Here is a 19,935-nt window from a genome sequence, read left to right as displayed (position 1 = left end):
AATCTTGGGTGTGGAGAAATTATAAGGCCAATTTTATGTGTATCGAAATGATCAATAGATCAGACTTGATTCCATCTAGCCCTGCGTAATGCGAAACTTCAGTAGTCCCTCCTGTGTTTGATGTATATACTCTTTATTTTGAATAAATATTTGATGTGCCTTGTTGCATATACAATGCATCTAGTTATCGTACATACAGATAAAACAAACCTTAAAATCTGAATAAATTAGCTTTCTTGGAAAAAAGTTGTATGGCGAACTTTATTAGTACCTATTAGTTGGAGGGGAATTTTAACTGCACCTTCTTGACAAGTAGGCATCATATAGGTAGCTTGTCTTCTAAAGATTATTTTTAGTGACCTGTGTAATTGCGGTGTTTTTGTCATCAGAGAAGCTTGGCCGCATATAAACAAGAACTATGGAGTGAGCTTGTTTGCATGTGCTATATAAACTCGATGTAAGATCTTACAGGTGAGTTGAATATGGAAATATTTGAAAATAAAATGCATGGATTAATGATGGAATATAGTAGAATAGTTCTTTGTAAAAATAGGAATCATTGCATGTTGTCACAGAAGAACCTATTAAATTGAAGTTTTTTTTTTTGTTTATTTTGTGAAACGAGGTGCAGGTAGTTGATATACAGGAAACTTCAAGGAATGTTTCTTTTTAAAAGTTTTATACAATTGGAGAAGTTTTAGAGTTTAGAAAATAAGGTAATGTGATGTTTATTGTAATACTGAATTTTTTAATGATACAAGAGGATTGCATTAATCTGATATGCTCAACTATGCAGCCAAGGATAAGATCCCAAATAAATAATATCTCATCATTTTGATCTCTTCATTTATATACTGCCTCTTAAATCCATTATTTATTCTTTATCATTATTGATATTTGTGAATATAGTTGCTGTATATCAGATTTTTAATGAATTTGGGCAATATTATTGTAAAACATTTTATTGACAAATTTACTGATAAGAAAATGCCAAAAGGATTTATGTAATTAAAAAAACAGTCTAGATTGGTTCCTCTTGATCAAACAAATTCTCTCTCAAATCAATTATTTGAATTGTCAAAATTCAGTACATTTATTTCACAATGATTTGGTCAATGAGGAAAATGAGATGTACGAAAAATAAAAAAGAGTATTTTTTTTCCGAAGAAATCTGGTCAGTGGTGTTTCTCTCCTAGAAGATCCTGTCGACAATTTTTCTCTAAATGGAGTTTGTATGTATGACCAAGTAGGGCTTAGTGTGTTCGTAGCTAGTGCTTCTAGCATTTGTGTGTTGGGAATTTTGTTTTGCCCTTAATTGGATTGAGGAAGCTATTTGAACCTTTTTTTAAGAGGTGTTCTTGGTGAATAGATGTTTGAGGGCAGGAAAATATTTCTTTAATTAACCATGCTGGAATGCAAGTCTTAATCACAATCAAGAAAATATTTTACATTGTATCTACATTTAGTTTATTGCTTTTTGAAGAGCTTCTCTTGATTTAAATATGCTTTCTTGTGTCAGCTGTACCTGTTATTGTTATATCCAATATGGAGCTGAAAGTTGTTCTTTATATGGTTTCTTTATTATAGACAATGAATTGCTGTTAGTGAGCTCAAAAATTTGTACTTTCAATTCTTGTATTTTTTCTTCATCAACCTTCTTGACTTGTTTGAAGGGCCTTGTTTTATGTTATGTAATGTGATCTTTGGAAATAGCATTCCCAAGTTCATGCATGCGAAATGGGAATTGGGCCCATTTCTTTTGATTACACTAGAAATAGAGTTTATCCACTTGGCTCAAGAACTAGGCACAAAGCGAATTCATCAACTTGATTGAGTTGAAAATAAGCTATGTAAAGATGTGAATTGGATGCAAGATCTAGGGTCGATAATGTAAAGTTGATAGTAATAAGTCTCAGATTAATATGCAAATATGGAGCATGAATATGGAAATGAGAGAAAGAGAGTAACTTGTGTGTTTGAAGAGGACAATACTGGTTTTGGACACTCTTGTCTTGGAGAGTTGGATACAGAAAAAAGATATTTTTTTCAGATCAGGATGCTTAAAAAAATTTGTCACCATCCTTGCCTTTTCACCTTTGCAAAAGTTTGTTTTGTAGGTTCTATTTTCTCTTCTCAAATCCGGATTTTTGTCTTTAGATCTTGTCTTCTGCACATGCAGGAGTGAAAATGTTGTTGGGTAGACGGGTTTGATTAGGCCAACCCTTGGGTTGAAATTAACCCTTGAATTGAGATCAATAAATTATCAAATTGAAAAGGAAGCTTTGGAGTAAAATGTTGAATGTCATACACTGAGCTTGATGATGCCACACTTTCTGAATGTGATCACAAGTGTTGATAGAATAACATGACATGACAATTAACAAAGGAGATAATCATGACAAACTTGCTTGCTAGAAGATTGTTGTACCTTGTTTGCCCCATAATGCTTAGTTGTACAGAATACTTGTAGGATATGATGGGCTGAAATGACACCTTGATATGAGTGGATGCTTGATGTTCAATTCTGTACGGGCAATCTTGCATCACCCAAATATATTGTCTAGTATTTCAATAAGGGCTATCTTTGCGCAAGGTTACTATTTTTGGCAAGTTTAATATTTTTAGCAATTTGTTCATTTGAGCACATATTGTTCCAATTGCTTCCTTGAAGGTTCATTTTGGAAATTTAAGCTTATTGGTAAAGTTTCGTGGCAAGGTTAAGTTTGGTTTTTAAGATATTGAATTACCCTGATTTGACAGGGTTGTACCAAAACAACATTGAACTCAGTTTTGAAGGCCTTAGAGGCACCAAAAGGGAGGTCAAACTTTGCTAGGACAATGCTCTGTCGTTTGAGACTCTATGCTTTGAGAGGTTTTTGAATGATGGTATAATAGCTAATCAGGTATGTTAGTGAACAGTTTTTCCCTTTTCACAATCTCAATCAGTTCACAACTCTATTCCGAATATCAAGGAAAACTAATACACTAACAAATGAGTTTCCTTAGTAGCAAACTCTCTGCATTTACAAGGTGCAACTCCCTTACTTAAATTTTTTTATAGTTAGCTCTTATTATAAAAGAATGTTTAAAAATGATTCTTTTAACCAAAAAGCATAAGGTGATAACATTCAATTCAGAATAATGAAGAGAATGTGCAATTTAAAGAACCACACAAACTTCACTCTGACAGTGAGCCACATGACTGATTATCACAATGAAATCACCAACATCAGCTAACTTAAATGGTTTCTCCCTGCTACTTTAGATAAGAAAATACCACATGATGAAACGAGAACCAACTTTACATATCATTCATTTCCACAAGAAAATGAACAATATGCATTCATAAATTGTAGGATTTAATGTTCAGATGGTTCAGAGAAATATCATAAGATTTCATATATATAGCATCATATAAAGTCTTAAGCAGATTTGAAGCAGAACATCAAACATAAGTTTTTGGTAAAAACAGAGAGCTGACCCTCTCGAAGTCTTTGAAACAAACATAAATAGCCACGCAGGGCCAAGATTCAGTTTAAAAAACTGACTCACGCAAGAGTCGCTAAACTTCCTAGCAGCTTAAGCATGATTAAAAATAAAACTATACTAAACTAAAGCTATACTATAAGCTACTATTTTCCCCACTTCTTTTCAATTACCAGCTGGAGTAGAGGTATTGGTTTGCTGTTCCTGATCTACGCCATTCCTTCCATTCCTTGTATGCCGTGATGAACCTGATCAACTGCTTTTGTTGCGAGACTCCTATGTGTGTTCGAGCTGTAACTTCCAGATTTATTTCACTTTGCTGATATGCTCCATTCTCTTTTCATGGACTTCAAGATGATCTCGGCATATGATTAACATGGAATCTACCAAAGAGATAGTAGGGAAATCTTTGATAGAGATCTCCTTAATTTCTTTCATGATCTTCATCTTGCCTTTGAATGAATCAATTATCTCTTTGGCTCCTCGATCAGGTTTCTCCTCATTCTCCATCAGTCTGATATCAATGCATTTGATATTGTTATCCAGGATTCCCTTAAGGCATTCCATTCCTTTGAGCAACTCTTATAATTTATCCAAGCCTTGTTTAATGACAACATTTCTCCACTCAAGATTGGCTCTAGCTATGAACAGGAAATGATCATCAACCATGGCAATAGGTTTCTTGGCCAAGAATTTCATCATGCCATATGCCTGCACTTCACTGATCTGTATAATATACTCATCCCATTTGACTTTCTCCGCTCCCCAAATATTGAGTTCTGATTCTAACTCACCGATCACCTTGTCTGCTTGCTGCTTTGTTTCAGTGAAACTCGTGATATAATTGATTCCATTATTCATCACTGAATCAATCCAATCATTGAACATTTTGGCTGCTACTCTGTCCTTTTTCATCTGATCCAAGAAGTTTTGGTTGGCAGGGGAGGTGACATCAACTACCTAGGTTGCATCTAGTAAGGCCAAAGCATTTGGATTTTGCCGGGCATATATATTCAACCATTAGTCTCATGGATTGCTTCATCTCTCTCTTGTCCTTCCAATCTTTCCATATCCTGTTGTTAATCTTCTGGTTGCTGGCAGTAAAGATTTTCATGTTGACTGCCCTTGTTGCCAAGTCGAGATCAGTCCTTTCTACAACATAATCCTGAGGCATGATTTCATCTCGACTCTTATTACTGGCTGACTTGTACACATTGATCACCCAATGTCCAGTCTTTTCATCAAGTTCAAGCATGGCCTCTACTTTTGGCTTCTTAGTTTTGGGTGTCTTTCCTAAACACTTACTAACCATGTCCTCCATTGGGACCGTAACTGTTACTATGCTATGCTTCTTACTAACGGAAAGATTGAACCATTTAGGAGGGTTGGGATTACCTTTAGCCTGTGGGGTTTGAAAATTTGCAGGGTTACCCACAACTAGTGCATCAGGGGCAATGATGTGAGTGTCTGTCTGCTTTTCTCCTTGACCTGTTGCAACTATCAAATTATCCATGGAGAATATCTCTGCAAGTTCACCCCCTTCTTGCTTAGTGTTTAAATTCACCACAACTGGCTCCCCCGACTTCTTTTTCTAACTGGATGATTCCTCTATCTTTTTCCTTTGGCTCCTTGAGTGGGTGACTCTTCCTGATGATTGAACTTGAACCTGAATTTGTTTTTGAATAGGGAGTTAAACTTCGGTCTCAGATTCTGGATTACCTGTAGGAGGACACTGGATGATTTCATCAGTATGTTCAAAAGGGGAAGCTGAACTAGAAGTTGTAGAATCTATTTGAAGGTTTTTCCCTGTCTCTGTCTTCTCCAACGTCCTTTTTCCTCATAGCCACTCTTCAGTTCTGTTCAGAACGCTGAGAGTTCTTATTTGGATATCATCCTTTTTTCTTTTACTCCAGTCAATTTTAGGAAGGGCCTCTATTTGCTCTGTGAACTTAGGGTCAAGCACTTCTTCACCCTTAGCTTCTTCCACTCCAGATATATCTATATGCAAATGAAGGTCTACAATCTATCTCGGTAAATCTAGACCATAACCTGCTCCTAACCTCATAATCGTCCTTGCAGTCAGCCCAATAGTCTTCCAATTGAGGTTCATGTATAAATGCTGAGTCTAACTCAAATTGTGTTTGAGCGAGAAGCCCTTGCTGTCAAATTTGGGCCGATCATGATAAGATTTAAAATTCATATCTTTTATTTCAGTCTCTAACCTAAAGGCATCCTGGATGTTCTTACATTGGTAATGACCTAGCTCAATAGGAAAAATGTATTCAGAACTCCTTCTCACCTTGCAACTCTTATCCACATCAGCCATTTCCCTACATATTTCAACCAATATGTACCTATCTAATCAATACCTGGGCTTCAGATAACCTTTTGCTCTCTTTCCCTTGCAATTCAAAGACCAATTTCGCCAGAAGTGCATCTTGTAACCTCCTAAAGTCTTCAGAGCTCGTCTCTTCTGCAAAAGGGGATGGTAATCATAAGTATCCATCTGTCCAGTCCAAACTTGATGTGGTAAACCTTCCCATTCCTTGCAACAAGCTAGTATATAGAAACTAGTGGTTCTGGACACTTGAGATAGCGCTTTGTGAAGCCTATCAACAATTATTTCTGCCGACTTAATTGATTTACCTTCATCGAAAATGATCTGAATGAAGAAATACATCCAATTTTCACATAAAAATGCATGTTGGTTTCCTTTTACCCTATTCAGCAGAATGATAATATCTTTTATCTCCGCAACCATGTATTATCTGGTAAGGAGATGTGGCAAGTGTGAACCTCTCTGTTCAGGCTTGAAAAGGCAGTTCTTTGGAATCGTGCTGTTGAAGTCTTTAGTGTTGGTGGTGAATTGGGAATAGGACAGGTTTATGGTCCAGTCATTGTATACTTCTTTTGGGGGAATCCTTAGGGCACCCATGACAGTGACACAATTCACATAGACCAAAATTTCCCCTATATTGGCTCTAATGCATTGCTCAGTGGCATCATATTTATCTCTGCACTTGAGAACAAGTTTTGGGCACAGCGCAACTTTAGGGAAACCACCAACTTGTATCAAACCACTCTTAACCACCCTATCTGTCATTGACCTGGGTTGAACATTTTCAAATCTTGCTATCACTTTCTCAATGCTTTCATCTACTAGAGTGGTATCTCCTAATTCTGAGAATAAACTCATCAAAGGTGCAGGCTTCTTTTCCGTAGGCATTTTGGGGCAGGATGAGGCCATGAGGGTAAATGTGCAGAATTTAAATCAATAAAACACAAGGGCAAGAAGAGGAAAAACTAGGAAGCTTTTAATTGCAGAAAACAGAAAATCAAAACAGGAAATTCAAGTAAAAGCTTCAGGCTTACAGATAGGTGTAAACAGAAGCTTGTTGTCGTTATTTGCATGCTGGCAAATTCCCTTGGTCATTTTAGTGCCATATTTATAAGCTTGAGCTGTGGGAGGCTTAATTTTGGTTAGAGACCCTTTTACACATTGTTGTATGAACTTTACTTAGCAGACCTTGTTGAAGGTTCAAGTTATCATTTGGGTTGAAGGTTCAAATTATCATTTGGGCCTGATTCTTCATTAAATTGGAGGAAAGCATACCAATATCGAACCTTATATGGGATGATTAGATTTATGTATTTTAGTGCCTACGTTGAGAGAAATATTCAAAAGTCCCTATAGTCCTACATCAAATATCTATATATCAAACTATGAATGTTGTAAAATATAATTAAAGCAGGGACTATAAAATTTAAATAAGGTCATTGAACATGGGAAAATGAAGAGCACAGACATTAGCAGAGCTGGGAGATAAATATGCTGATCAAGATAATATTTTTTAAAGAGAGATCTAATTACATATGAGAGGATTTGTTATTTGCTATCTGAATCAGGAAACGATAACTATGTTTTGATTCCTTCAAATGTAACGATTGATAATATATTGATGGCTTTTCTATTCGACACTCACGTAGAGAGCCACCTCATGAAGGATAGAAATCAATCATAAGGTGTGATATTAAATAACTAATATTCAAAATATATATGCGCTGGTACAAATCATCATTTGGTAGAGCCAATCAGCGAATGGAATTTAAGAAAGAACACATTTGCAGAGACATTATAGTTAGAATAACAATTTAAAATCAACAGTTAGTCGATACATATTCTTGAAGTTTAGTGAATAATTTGAGGAATAACAGTTAGAAATGGTTTGTTTGCACCTTGGTAAGGAGCAGCCTTAACCAAGGATTTCCAATTTCATTGTGGGTAAAGGTTATCGTATTGTGGAGCAAGAAATCAAGGTAATCTATGGTGGTAGATGACTTATTAGAGATTTGGTCATCACATGCTAAGAGTCACTATATATATTTAATGAAATAAAAATAAAAACTTATCCCATACTTGAAATGTTTGTGGAATAAGTATATGTTATCCGGAATCTCTAAGCACAAATAAAAATCAGTCTATATTGAATAGATGGCGCTGACCGAAGTGATAAGAGAATATATATGGGTTATCCATGCATAAGTTAAAATACAAAGATTTCACCACTGAAAATGCAGCTCTACATTCTATTTATGAGATCATGATTTATGTGGGGCCCATCAATCCTTCTTGTTGGTATAAATTATGAAGTTTGTATTACGAGGTAATTGGTAAATACTTGCTTATAAATAACAGAGACCGAAAGGTCAATTTATACAAAAGAATGAGACGATGTTTCCTTAGGAAACGATCGTAAAGAATAGAAACATTCTATTCCAGAGAAAGCAAAAAACGAAAGCAAACTAAAGCTAAAGATATTTACAAGATAACCATTAACTAATAATAGACGTCTTATCTATTATTGTAATACCCTCCCTTAATGGTTAATCTATCTAACACACCAAGCTGTCCTCTGAATTTGACAAACTTATCGGGACCAAGAAGCTTGGTGAGAATGTCTGCAGTCTGATCTGTGGTAGGAACATACTGCAGATCTATAGTCCCGTCTTCAACCAGCTGTCGTATGTAATGACAATGGACATCCACATGCTTGGTTCGTTCATGGAAGACTGGATTCCATGCTAACTTGATAACGCCTTCGTTATCAACAAACAGAGTAGTCGGTCCTGCTGGTGACATCTGCATATCCCCAAGCATCCGACGAAGCCAGACAGCTTCACATCCTGCCTTAACAGTCCCTCTGTATTCAGCCTCTGTAGAAGAGAGAGAAACTGCCTGCTGCTTCTTGCTGGTCCATGTGACTGCACCGGATCCCAAACTAAACACATATCCAGATGTTGACTTTTTATCATCAACAGAGCCTGCCCAATCTGAATCTGTGAACCCACTGAGTTTAGGATTAGAACTCCGAGAATACAGAAGTCCATAATCAGAAGTGCCCTTCACATAACGAAGCACACGCTTTGCTGCCATCCAATGATCAGCCTTAGGAGCTGTCATAAAGCGTGAAATATAGCTGACTGCGAAGCTGATATCAGGCCTAGTAGCAGATAGGTAGATGAGGCTGCCTACTAGTTGCCTATACGTAGTATCATCAACGGAAGGAGAATCAGACTTGGCTGATAACTTGAGACCTTTCTCCATAGGTGTAGATGCAGGTTTGCAATCCTGCATTCGGAATTTGTCTAACAAGGCCCTAGTATATTTGGACTGAGAGATGAATATACTAGAAGACTGTTGCCAAACTTCAACACCTAAGCAATAATGCATGAGCCCAAGGTCAGTCATATCAAAAGACTGGCATAAGTGTTGTTTGATTCCCTGAATCAAAGATGCCGAACAGCCAGTGATGATTAGATCATCCACATAGATAACCAGAAGGATGATGTCACTGTCAGTAGTCTTGATGTACAGATTTGAGTCTGAAGAACTCCTCTTGAAGCCTTGATCACTGAGGTACGTATCAATCTTGATGTACCATGCCCGAGGGGCCTGCTTCAAACCATAGAGAGCTTTTACCAATCTGAGAACCTGATGGTCTTTACCAGCAACCTTGAAACCAGGAGGCTGCGTCATGTAGACCTCTTCATGGAGATCACCATTCAGGAAAGCACTCTTTACGTCCATCTGATGGACCTTCCAGCCAAACTGTGCTGCCATGGCTAGGACTAATTTGATGGTGCTCATCTTTGTAGTAGGAGGAAAGGTCTCCTCATAATCAATGCCCTGACGCTGAGAAAAGCCCTTTGCCACTAAACGAGCTTTGTACTTATCCAAAGTACCATTTGATTTGTATTTGATTTTGTAGACCCATTTGCAGCTAATGGGTTTCTTCCCTGGGGGAAGATCAGAAAGGACCCAAGTGTTGTTCTTCAGCAGGCTCTGGTGTTTAGATTGCATGGCCTGTTCCCACTCTGGAATTCCTTTAGCTTCGGAATATGTTTGAGGTTCAAACACACTGTGAATGTTGGCCATAAGAGCAAAGTTAACAGAATCTATAGTTTTGCTCTTTTTTCGAGTAGTTCTCCCATCAATGAGCTCATCATCATGAAGATCAGCAAGTGTCTTAGCCCACCACTTAGGCTGGAGAGGAGAATGACCAACAGTAGTACTAGGAGATGCTTGATCAGCAGGATCCTGATCAGAAGAATCTGGATCAAACTCAGGTGAAGCATCTTCAAAACGAGGTGATCCTGCAGGAGAAGCCAGAGGTGGCTGTACAGGTATCACTGGCAGGACTGGAGCTGTAGGAGCTACTGGAGCCCTCCCATCAGGTGGACCTAATGGAAGCCGAACTCCCAAATCATGAACCTGCATAGGCTGGTCTGCTGGATCAGGAACAGGAGAAACAGGCATGAATGGTCCTCGCTGCTCATCAAAGACTACATCGCGGCTGTATATGAGACGAGATGTCTCAACATCAATAAGGCGGTAGGCTTTGTGAAGACTGCTATATCCAACAAGCATCAGTTTTTGACTCTTGGCATCCAACTTGGTGCGTGAAGCATTAGGGATCCAAACAAAAGCAAGAGAGCCAAAAACCTTCAGGTGACTGATTCTGGGCTTGTGACCTGACCAGGCCTCTTTCGGAGTTTTACCTTTGACCTCCACTATGGGTGACCGGTTCAACAGATAAACTGCAGTGTTAACTGCTTTTGCCCAAAAACGCTTCGGAACATGTCTATGTTCGAGCATGGAACGAGCCATCTCGGTGATTGTCCTGTTCCGACGTTCAACTACACTGTTCTGTTGTGGCGTGTGGGGTGTGGTGAACTGGCGTTGGATGCCATGTGTATCCAAGAAGCTGGAGAAAACATTAGAACAAAATTCCCCCCCATTGTCTGATCTAAGAGTAATAATAGATTTCCCAGACTCTTTTTCAACTAAGGGTTTAAACTTCTGAAATACAATAAATGCATCGGATTTCTTTTTAAGGAAATATACCCACATTTTTCTACTGAAATCATCTACAAACAACAGAAAATACCTGTACCCAAGAACAGAAGGAGTGGCCATAGGGCCGCAGATATCAGCATGAACAAGCTGAAGTACTTGAGAAGCTCGCCAAGAATCGCCACTGGGGAAAGGTGTGCGATGTTGCTTCCCAGCCTGACATGCGTCACAAACTCCAAGGTGTTGGGTTTGAATCTCTGGCAAACCAAGAACAAGCTCATCCCGAGCAAGTTGTGAGAGATAATGCACATTTAAGTGCCCATATCGCTGATGCCAAAGTGTGCTGATGGAAGATCGCCGAGCAGCCATAGCTAAGTCCTGAGAATCACCAGAATCAGTAAGTCTGAAAAGACCATGATCCTCAAGACCAACTGCAATAGTAGACTTAGTCGCCCGATCAGTGATGGTGCACTGATGTGAACTGAAGGTGACTGCCAAGTGTGGAGAATGTCGCAGCAACTGACTGACCGAGAGTAGATTTAGTTCCATCCCTGGAACGTAGTACACATCAAGGAATATGAGCTTCCTCCCAACAGACTGAATTTGAATGTTGCCTTTACCAACAACCGTGTACTCTTCTCCACCACCAAAGATAACAGAATCTGAATAAGGCTGGTAGTCAATAAACCAATCTCTGCGGTGAGTGAAATGTTGAGAGGCACCTGAATCAATGTACCAGGCAGATGACTGTACATGATCTGCGGGTCTTTTAGCCATGAAGGCGTAAAAGGCAGATTCCGCCTGCTCAGTGTGTTCTGCACTGTTCGCTTTGAGTTGCGAACTTGATTGCTTAGACTGGGCAGCTAAGCATTTCCGACATGCAACCTTCATGTGACCATACTTGTGGCAATAGTTGCATTGAATGTTCTTTTTGGTACCATCGGATGCTGGAGCAGAAGACTTCTGCTGAGATGGTTGCTGAAACTTGCCCTTATCCTTCTGAAAGTATTTCGCAGCAAAGGCTTGCTCAGTGGAGCTGCTACCGAACTGTTGTTTCCACCGATCTTGCTGAAGTAGCAGGGTGCAGAGATCAGTGAACTTTAGATCAACACCAGTAGATGTGATGTTGAGAGTCTCGATAAAATGCTCATAGGAATTTGGTAAACTCCGAAGAGTGATTACCACAATATCCTCTTCCTCCATCTTGCGACCGATGGCAAGTAACTGATCACGGATTTCCTGAATCCGATTCAGGTGTGCCTGGAGCGAGGTGCGCTCATCCATGATAATAGAAAACAACGTTTTTCAGAAAGAAGGCTCTGCTCTTGTCGGAAGTCTCATGAAGACCTTTTAGATGTGTCCAGATTTCGGCCGCTGTCTTGCCGGATGGAATTTGAGAAAGCTGGTCATCAGCTATGGATAGTTTGAGAAGCATTACTGCCTCTCGATTGTTCAGATCCCATGTATCTTGATCAGGACCCGGAGAAGTCGGATGCTGCTTAACACCCAGAACAAGTTGATCGGTGTTTCGATATTCGAAGATTGCGATGATGCGCTGCTTCTAGGTTCAATAATTGCGACCATTGAATTTGGAATTATGCTCGAGCATAATATTTGTCAGAGATGCCATGGCACGTTTTTCAATGAAAAATTGTGAAAATCTGTGAAGGCACTTTCTTCGAGGCAAAAATACGGAAGACCTAGAAGAATTAGAGAATGACCCAAAAGAGAGCTCGAAAAACCTAGAAGGAATCTGCTGTCGTTTTCTGAATCCGCTGGCTCGAAAATCGAGGCACAAAAATCGAGGCACCCAGAAAAAACGGACAACCCAGTTGAGCTCTCGAAAAACCCACCAAGAATCTGTAAACAAAAAATTTTTTGGACCCCAAAAATTAGGGTTTCGAAAAAAAACGGCCCTAGCTGAAAAAAGCTTGAAAAAACTTCATATTTCTTGATTAAAAATGGTCGAATCTGCTTCCCAGAGCACGATGACAGACTAAGACGGCTAAGAGCATGAAGATTTGATACAGAAACATGCAGACTTTCACCCCAAAAACACGAGTCTCCAAAAAAAGGCCACGATTTCCACGCGATTTGCAGACCCGTAATTCGGGAATTTCTCCAAGCAGAAAAACCCTAGGTGGGTTTTGGAGAAATTAGCTGAAATAATTTTGGAAAAATTTAAACAAATAATTTCAAGAAGAAATTATAAAATTTTCTGAAAAAATTTAAGTATTTAGCTCTGATACCATATTACGAGGTAATTGGTAAATACTTGCTTATAAATAACAGAGACCGAAAGGTCAATTTATACAAAAGAATGAGATGATGTTTCCTTAGGAAACGATCGTAAAGAATAGAAACATTCTATTCCAGAGAAAGCAAAAAACGAAAGCAAACTAAAGCTAAAGATATTTAAAAGATAACCATTAACTAATAATAGACGTCTTATCTATTATTGTAATAGTTTGGATATGCTTCGAGAAGTAACTTTGTTGAGAAGCTTGTCGAATATTGGGATTCTAAGATCTATAGGATATGATGAGGCCGAGTTACATATTCAATGTCTATAATACCTTCAAATGAGCATATAGCAGAAGAGTAGCTCTACAAACTTCAATATGGGAGCAATCAAACTAGGAAATAGTGATACATAAAAGGAGTGGGAATTTTACATTGTCGAGGGGGTGGATAATTACCTTAACCAATGTTTCATTCCTCGTGGGAGGCATTTTTTGATGTGATGAGCCTTTAGTAGATTCATTAATATCAAGGATGTTGATGTATGGATAAGTATTTATTAGTCTTAAGTATTACATTTATCTGCTCATTATAGTCTCTTTGTCATTTGCATTTTTATATGTACCATATGAGTTATTTTCCTTGATCTTTTCCTTTGTATTTGAAGTTGGATCTTTTAGGAAAGAAGAATGGTACATTAGAAAGCTTATGACAGTAGCTTCAAAGAAGTTGTAATCAGGTTGGATAAAGTGAGGCTCTTGAAGCAAATATCTTTGATGATTGATTATGAGTATCCTTTACATTAAGATGGAGTATGACACTTCTTCAAAGGCAACACAGGAGCTTAGAAGGTTGATGCTCAGAGGGAGTCTAGAAATACATGTGTGACCACATGATTTTGATGGGCCTACTCCTGTGTACATCATGAGGAAGTAATGACTTATCACCAGAAAATCGGAAGATTGATATCAAATTCAGAGGGAGTCTGATAGGCATCCTTGGGCGAAGAGAGCCTCTAAGGGAGTAACTACAGGACTTGACTTCCTAGGATCATTGTTTAGAGGGAGAGTTTTTAGGTGCAATCCCTTGTGAATGATATCTTCTCTATGAGGGAGAATTCCTAAGTGAAATTCCTTGTAATGCATTCTTATCTGTGAGAGAGAAGTTGAGGTGAAAGCCCTTTGTTCCACCCTCTAACTTGGTTCATGGTGATTACTATTTTACATGTGGATTATGTCATGAAAGGTGACAATCTTTTATTTATATATATGTATGTATGTATGTATATTTGGAGGTTTGCTATTGTAAGGTGACAATCTTAGCAATAGCTTGACTTGTTATCATGACAGACTACATTAAGTTGCTGTCCTGGAGTGCCAGTAGTCATGATAACAAACGTATCATGATCAAACTACATTAACTTGTTGTCCCGGAGTGTCTACAATCATGATAGAGTTCATGACATGTTGATTACTTGTTATCTGATCGACTTCATTAAGTTGTTGTCCCGGAGTGCTGGAAATCAGACAACTCATATCCTACTAGGATATAACATATTCTTTTGGGAGGCATCAAGGATTTGGCCAGTGCACATACCAAAAGAATGTAAGTATGATGAATAACATATGATTGATATTTCTTGTTGACACATACTTCAGAGTATATTGAAAGATAACATCTAAGTTGATGGATATATGTTGATATCCTTGGATATGCCATTTCAAGAATATCATATTGAGATGATATCTCTTCATATATTGAGAGCATAATGTGTTATTTAAGAAATCCTCCTTAGCTAAGAGGAAGTGTTATGTTTGTAGCTTCTGTTGGATTGACTTGATCATGAGATACATTGTTGATGGTAAATCATCATTTAAACAAATATTGACCAGTATAACCCGAAGACTTGCACCCCCCTCCCAAACCTTGAAGGACCTGTCCTCGAGACGTCCCCACATTGGGTACTTGAGTACCCAAGCACACCCACCTCCGCCATTCCTCAACCATGCTGCTGCTGGGATGTGTTCTTGAATTTTGATTTTTGAATGTTACTATTGGGTATGTAATATGTTACTATGTTGAATGTCAAGGGTTCTAATTCAGGTTGCAATTTTGCTATGTTCAAGTATTTTAATTTGGTATGTTCTAGTGAACTCTTAAAACATCATTTCATAACTAGCGTTTCAAGTTCTATATGTATACTATACAACACCCCTCTCTGTCCTGTCCTCCCCTTGCCGTTGTCCCTTGGCCGCCCCCCACTGTCCCGAAAATGAGGCCCATTTTTCCTGCGTTTTGGAAACTTGCCCCAGCGTCCTGCCATCTCGAAGTACCCCCATACTGGTGTAACACTGAAATATTCTTATAGATAGATAGATAGATAGATAGATAGATATGGTTATTTATATTATTGTTAATATACTATTATTATCTAATGATGATTAACCATGAGACATGTCTCCTCTCATATTTATAAGTCTTCAAATTTGCATTTGGAACACACTGATAAACATGGCAATGTTATTACATTTGTAGAAAATGATCCTTGTTACTCAACACGTTAAAGCAACTGCATATGTCATAATTCATAGTTGGTCAAACAAAATATGGTCCTAGTTAGCATACATTTAGTAAAAGTCAATTACAGGAACCAGTCACCGAAGCTAAGTCATCATCCATAACAATAACATGTACAAAAGAATATAAATTAAAAGAAATGATCACAACACAAAGAAACAACAATAAGGTCTACGGGAGATCAGACACATGAAATAAATATGCAAGGTAGTCGGGATTGCAAACATTACTTAAGGCAGCAAAAATTAGGAAGAGGATCAATGATTAAGAAAACAATCATAGCATACAAATGTCACCATAAAAGCTTACATGAGCAAAGAAAGCAATGTGATGATAGTGATATGTATATACACATCAATAGTCGACATTTGGTCTCTTGTCTAAGTACCAAGCAAACAACGATGGGTATTGTGGGTTTAGTAAGTAATATAGTCAGCAAATAAGAGAGTTGTGGCAATCACAACAAACGTAGTGTATGCATGCACCAAGAAATATCATTGGACAAGAATGAAATGCAATAAAAAGTTACCAGAGAAGGTCAGACGTAGACAAAAAAGAAAGATTGATAAGAAAATAAGACAAAAGAAAATTGAGAATACCATCCGCCTAAATGGCACATCTGTTGTTAGCCTGAACGCCACTTATACTATTAGCCTAAACGACACATATAACCAATATCCAACAAACATCTTATTACTGCTCGAAAATGATATAAAACAATAAGAACAATTTTGTAATCTATATTTGATACAATCAAATGTAAATCACATCACTAGTTTAGAAAGAAGACTTATGCATATTTGAGGTAAGTATGATATTATTTATTAATAAATTCATTTAAATAATATCCATGGTTAGTCTCGTTATAAAATCTAGGCTAGAAGGAATTGATAGGGATACAACATGGGAAAGGCCTATGTAAATCCAATCAATGAGTTATCTCGAGATGGGTAAAGGGTCAACATCCTTGCAAGATGCCTTGAGGACTTGTCCAAGATGGGATTAAGGGCTTGGATCCATAGAAAGCTTGAGGGAGACCGTTGAGTTTGGTGGCAAAGTGACTTATTGTATCTCATCAATCCTTCTAGAACAAAGTAGCATGGACTTTTTAGTGGTAGCCTTAGGAGAGAAAGAACAAAGGTGTATTTAGGAGAGGCTAGTGTAAGTCCAACCAATTAGTTGTTCCAAGATGGTTAAGGATCAACGCCCCTATAAGATGCCTTGAGGACTTGTCGAAGATATGATGAAGGTTGGTTTGAGGACTTGTCCAAGATGGGATTAAGGGCTTGGATCCACAAAAACTTTGAGGGGGACCGTTGAATTTGGTGCCTAAGCAATCAGTTTACGTCCTAAGTGTTCTTCTTGATTAAGAATGATAATATGTGCAAAACAAAACAAGCGTCCCCCTAAGTAGGCCACCTCATGTAGAAGTATGGGATGGGCTTGGAGTAAATTATCCTAACTCACATTTTCTTGAAACTTATACATACACATATGTACTAATGACCACTTTTGGTTACAGGATTCTATTGAAGAACTAAAATTATGTAAATCTTTTCCTTAAACCTAGTTTATTAATCAAGAATGCATGCATTATATGTTTGCATTGTGTTTGTGGTGTTGGAGCACCTATCAAAAAGGAATAATGAGAGGATCCATGAGGATAGAATTATTTATTATGACATTTTAAATATATTTTGAATCCATTTAAGTCAATATGTAAGGCTAAATAAAGCCATTGTAATAGATTGTCAAAGTTGTTTAGTATGGTCAAATTATGTAAATAAATCCATGGAAGGGTAAAATGTCATAAAATATCATTTTGAATCTATTTTGTTATGTTATTAAGGGTTTTATAAAGGTTAGAGGTCATTTGTAGAAATACACAAAACTTGTTAAATATGTAATTAAACATCTGTCATAAAATGTGACAATATGAAAAAGTTGATGTAAGAGAGAAAGTGAAAGGTCATAGGGGGTATCCGATAGGTTAGAGGACTTGAAAAGGCATTAAAATATCATGTATTGGTCGTGATTTGTATATTGTAAAAGTTGTAGAAGTTTGGAGAAGATTTGAATTAAGAAGTTAGATTGTGTAAGTTTGTTTCCATTTTTTCTGAGTTATTTTTCCAGAAATCCGACTGTTGTTTGTGTTGGTACAAGCACATATGAAAAGATATTGTTGGAAAGTTATTCGAGTTATCTTTAATTTGGTTGAATTTCATCGTGATTTGAAGAAGTTATGATCATTTTAGTGCAAAACGTGTTGAACCTGATTTTCATGGTATTAGTTTTAGAAAAAGTTTAATAACTTTTATTCTACTGATTGGATTGAACTATAAATTGAGGAAAATGTGTTTAACTCATCCAAAATCAATCTCATAAAATGGATTTGTCATATACTTTAGCATATAAAAGTTATGAGTAAATATTTGAAGCATTTTGATGTTGTCCAGCTCATTAATTTGGTTGAAAATGTCCATTATCGAAGCCTCTTGAGTTTTAATCCCAAAAAGAGTTTTAAAAAGGTATGCCTTTGCATCATTTTTGATATCAGAGCTCAAAAAAAAGTCTGGGCAGAGGTGACTTTGTGTGGGTTGTGACAGGTTGAGGAGAGAACCTGTAGAGTGGCCAAAAGATTAGGTTGAGTAGAGAGAACCTAAATAGGAGAAAATGGTCACAAGAGAAGATTTGTCTCATGATAAGAGGATACTATTAGATGCATGGGCTTCATATTGGGATTTGCTGAAAAAGAAGAATGAAGAGACAAAGAAAAGAGAGGAAGAGAAAAAAAGAAAAGATAAGAGGAAGCTAGAATAAAACAAGAGATAGAAGAGAAAATAAGATTCCTAATGAGAGAACTTGAAAAAAATGAAGAAAGTTTAGAGAGACTAAAAGAGGAATTGAAAGAAAATATGGACAAGGAAAATGGTGATTTGTAGAAGTCATCCATTGAGGATACAAAGGCATGTGAAGATGGAATAGAGAACTTGGTTACCAATGAAGAGATTAGCTATCCATTGGAAGGAGAAAGCGAACATATTGATGCTGATATAAAAAATGAGCAGCAAATAGTTGTTGATGACCCTTATGATGAAAAGGTTGTCGAAGATAGGAAAGAGTGATAGTTATTAATGAGCCATATGATGAAAAGGTTCATAAAGATGGGAAAGAGATGGATGGGATGATCGTTGATTGAACCATAGGATGACATTTGAAGTTAAGTAAGAAAGTGGTATGGTGTATCAAAAGGCTAATAGTAGCAACAAGGAAGGAGGCTCGTGATGAATCCAAGAGGATGGAGGAGGCTTAAATACTAATGGAGGAGATATTGCAACATGAAGACATAGAGCAAAAGGATACAAGGGTTTCCATGGTGAACCAAATTGATGTATTTATGTATGAAGAAGTCCTGTTTCTTTTTCCTAATCCATTTATTGCAGGTTTGCAAGGGTTCTACTTGGATACTTATGTGGAGGAGGTTTACAAGGACACACAAATTGATGACATGGATACTTAGCAAGACTACAAGCAACAAATACCAAAGAATTGGAAGACGAGAAGGAGAAAGGACAATCCAAGGGAACTGGATTCTTTTGTCCCCGGGAGTATGGTGTAGGAGAACCTATCAAAAAGGAATAACGAGAGGATCCATGAAGATAGAATAATTTTTAATGACATGTTAAATATATTTGAAATCCATTTAAGTCAATATGTAAGGCTAAATAAAGCCATTTGTAATAGATTGTCAAAGTTGTCTAGTATGGTTAAATTATGTAAATAAACCCATGGAAGGGTAAAATGTCATAAAATATGATTTTTTGTCTATTTTGTTATGTTATTAAGGGTTTTATAAAGTTTAGAGGTCATTTGTAGAAAAATACAAAAGTTATTAAATATGTAATTAAATATTTGTCATAAAATATTAAAATGTGATAATATGAAAAAGTTGATGTGAGAGAGAAGGTGAAAGGTCATAGGAGGTATCCAATAGGTTAGAGGACTTGAAAAGGCATTAAAATGTCATGTATTGGTCTTGACTTGTATATTATACAAGTTGTAGAAGTTTGGAGAGGATTTGAAATAAGAGGAAGTTAGATTTTGTAAGTTTTTTCCAATTTTTCCAATTATTTTTTCAGAAATCCAACTGTTGTTTGTGTTGGTATGAGCACATATGAAAAGATAAAGACCTGCAACTTATGTTGTTGGAAAGTTATTTGAGTTATAATTTGGTTTTGGTTTGGTTGAATTTCATCGTGATTTGAAGAAGTTATGAT

The 19,935-nt window shown here is 37.2% G+C and overlaps 1 protein-coding gene across 16 annotated transcripts in view; it reads left to right on the top strand.

Annotated features, from left to right (window-relative positions):
- Nucleotides 1-19,935, top strand: part of LOC149540536 (uncharacterized) — a 205,459-nt gene that overhangs the window by 652 nt on the left and 184,872 nt on the right. For 4 of the 16 annotated variants that reach the window (XM_089801628.1, XM_089801619.1, XM_089801625.1 and 1 more), the window contains exons 2-4: nt 390-471; nt 632-716; nt 2,761-2,903. The exons of 2 other annotated variants lie outside the window; for them this stretch is intronic. The gene's annotated coding sequence lies outside the window, so the exon portion shown is untranslated. The remainder of the gene's footprint in view (nt 1-389; nt 472-631; nt 717-2,760; nt 2,904-19,935) is intronic. 10 more of the 16 variants (XM_089801623.1, XM_089801627.1, XM_089801617.1 and 7 more) reach the window with 4 other exon arrangements.

Source organism: Cupressus sempervirens, chromosome 9, assembly GCF_028749045.1.
Source record: "Cupressus sempervirens isolate cs-2001-9-10 chromosome 9, ASM2874904v1, whole genome shotgun sequence".
Lineage (NCBI taxonomy): Eukaryota > Viridiplantae > Streptophyta > Pinopsida > Cupressales > Cupressaceae > Cupressus > Cupressus sempervirens.
This window is presented reverse-complemented; position numbering and strand designations above follow the sequence as displayed.